The sequence below is a fragment of the Pundamilia nyererei genome, unplaced genomic scaffold (assembly GCF_000239375.1).
Source record: "Pundamilia nyererei isolate P.nyererei 1_Seehausen unplaced genomic scaffold, PunNye1.0 scaffold00219, whole genome shotgun sequence".
NCBI lineage: Eukaryota > Metazoa > Chordata > Actinopteri > Cichliformes > Cichlidae > Pundamilia > Pundamilia nyererei.
In genome coordinates, this window is record NW_005187620.1 from 519,096 (window position 1) to 522,345 (window position 3,250).

The 3,250-nt window shown below is 43.8% G+C and overlaps 1 non-coding gene across 1 annotated transcript; it reads right to left on the reverse strand.

Moving 5' to 3' along the window:
* Positions 1-1,625: 1,625 nt before the first annotated feature.
* Positions 1,626-1,698, reverse strand: trnav-uac (transfer RNA valine (anticodon UAC)). Its single transcript has one exon. It is a non-coding gene; the product is annotated as a tRNA-Val (tRNA).
* Between the last annotated feature and the right edge of the window lie 1,552 nt (positions 1,699-3,250).

A 3,250-nucleotide genomic window follows, 5' to 3' on the forward strand; every position in this document is an offset into this window, starting at 1 on the left:
TGTCAGATCTGTGCTAAAATTTAGTGATATCCGATACAAGTGATTTCTCAGGGTGGTATCGACAATACTGATTCGATACCAATACTTTGTACGCACACCCCACTTTTCAGTTATTTATTTGTAAAAAATGTTTGGAATCATGTATGATTTTCGTTCCATTTTGCATTGGTCTTTCAGGTGGAATTCCAATAAAATTGATTCATGTTTGTGGCTGTAATGTGGGAAAGTTCAAGGGGGCCGAATACTTTTGCAAGCCACTGTATATCTTGTCATTTAACATATATATAGCTGCCTGGACATTTCAACAAAAACATTCAACATTCGCACTTTCCCTCATTCATAGTGCTGCTGTGTCACACTACAAATTTTGGTATCGATCCAATAGCAAGTAAATATTGGGCCAGTATTGCCGATATCAGTACCAATAATTGTAAGTTATTCAGGCAGCTAATTGGGAAGAGTAGTGTGCCATGACTTATGAGATGAATTCTCAATTTTCAAATTCTGAAACAGCACCAATCCGTCTGTCGATCTCCGGCTCCCTTCTCCCATCACTCGCGAACAAGACCCCAAGATACTTGAACTCCTCCACTTGGGGCAGGAACTCATCCCCGACCCGAAGTGGGCACTCCACCCTTTTCCGGCTGAGAACCATGGCTTCAGATTTGGAGGTGCTGATCCTCATTCCCGCTGATTTCACACTCGGCTGCGAACCGTTCCAGTGCAAGATGGAAGCCATCACCCAATGAAGCCAACAGAACCACATCATATGCGAAAAGCAGAGATGAGATTCTGAGGCCACCTAAGTGAAAGCCCTCCGCCACTTGGCTGCGCCTGGAAATCCTGTCCATAAAAATTATAAACAGAATCGGATTACAAAGGGCAGCCCTGGCGGAGCCCATCACCCACCGGGAACGAGTCCGACTTATTGCCGGTAATGCGAACCAAGCTCTTGCAACGGTTGTATAGGGATCGAATGGCCCGTAGCAATGGGCCAGACACCCCATACTCCCGTAGCACCTCCCACAGGACACCCCGAGGGACACGGTCAAATGCCTTCTCTAAGTCCACAAAACACATGTAGACTGGTTGGGTAAACTCCCACTTTAAACTTTATGGATGCACTTATTATGTGGCAGACATCTGAAACAGCATGGTTCCACTGGAGAGTGAACCCAGGACCTCCTACGTGTACGGTAAATCAGACGTGACGACCACAACACTATGGAACCACTACAGCTGACAAATCACTGAATGAATGGCTTTAAAAATCTGTACATGGCTCAATACACATAATTTAAAGGTGGTTTGGTCGTACTGAATAACACTTGAGGTCCTTGTTTTTTAATTAATGTGTAAGCACATTACACATCCTCGAGGAACAATCCTTTCCATCCAATATACATATCCACCAATGAAGTAAACAAAGACTGGATGCCTAAATAGAGTCCTAAAGTCCTAAACGCCTAAATAGATGGGCGTCGATTTGTGTGTAGTTTTGGACACAAAGCTTGTGTTTTTAATGTTTAGAACAAACCAATATTTTGGACTGGAGAAGATGTACAGGGAACAGATTGTCAGTGGTACTAGGTCAAAGAAACACCATTTGGTATTGTCTAAAACACTGGTTCCACTGGGGATTGAACCCAGGACCTTCTGCGTGTAAAGCAGACGTGATGACCACTACACTATGGAACCACATATACTGAGTAGGTCATACTGCGTTACATACCACTGCCATACTACTGCATTCAAGTCTTCAAAATCGGACTTTACCAACAGTGCGCAGCATCCTCATAGCTTTATCTTTTATACTGTCTATGGTGGAGGTTATCTTATTTTCAACTATACAGTTCACACAAAGCCAGTCATACACGTCAGGCTAGTTAGTCTGGAAGCAAGGAAGCAGACGTGACAATATAAAACCACCAGAGGAGAAAACAGTATACCTTTAACTGAAACAGTGACCTAGTTTGTAAGTCTGCCTTCTCTTTAACAGCCACTAGGGGGAAATGACTGCGATTGCAGAATGTTTTCAGGTCTTTAGAAGACTGCGGGAACATCTGCCTGCACAAGGAAAACCTCACGCCTTTGTGTAGACACAGTGCTGGGCTTTAGCACCAACTTGCACTTTAGACGAGTGGGTTTGGAAACTTCATGAAACATATATGTCTTAACATATAATCAGACAGTAAATAATTGTCACATATAAAGCAGACATGATACCCACAACACTGTGGAACCACGACATATCCTGCCACTAAATGAATGACCAGTGAGCATGTGACAGATGAAGGTGGCCTGGTCTCATGATTAACGCTCATGTCTGATGTTAGGTGATGGCAGCAGGATGCACTATGGGAAACTTTGGATTATGGTATTATTTTGATATCAGTGCTCCATAATGTGATTTTTTTAAGTCTCGAACAAGAGATTTTTTTCATGTTCCCACCTTGTGTTGGTGTAGGTCACATACACCCTTACATTGAAACAGATGGCCTCTTTTAGCAGGAAAACACATCCTATCACAGACATCTGGGCTGTGGAGGGTCCATTAAAGGATGGTACAGCCCCGCATTACACCTTCAGAGCTGCTATGGCTGGACTAAGGACGCCTAAGTGATCTTAAGCAGGTGCTGATTGGTGTAACCTTTTATTACACTCTGCTGCGCGTTAATGTGGCAAGAGGATCGTATGTTTCTGTGAGCACTTGTCTAAAAGAAACAGAGATCTGCTTTCTGTCAGTGACCTGCCCACAGCCGTTTTCCTTGACCCCTGGGACAAATTAGCAGCCAGGCCGAGTGGTGGAGCCACATCTAACCTTCTTATTAGATCCATGAGATAGATAGTCCCATGCAGGCCAGGACAGCTGACAGCTGGGTTCAGCTGGGGTCAGAGGTCATGGATTGGCAGCAGTGGGGGAGTGAAGTGGAATCTGAAACAACAGGAAGAAACACACACACACACAGTTCCGGGAGGGAGACAGTCGTGGGCCTCCGGATCTCTCTCTCTCGCTCAGTCAGTTCACTAAAATCTCATATTTGAAATCAAGAGGCTTTGCTCTGTGTGTGTGTGTGTGTGTGTGTGTGTGTGTGTGTGTGTGTGTGTGTGTGTGTGTGTGTGTGTGTGTGTGTTTTACAGGAATCTAATGTTATGTAATTTATTTCTCTCCTTTATAAAGGGGGGGCATCTGAATCCTGTCATAAAAATTGCTTTTTCAATGATAAAATATTATTACAGATTGATACAT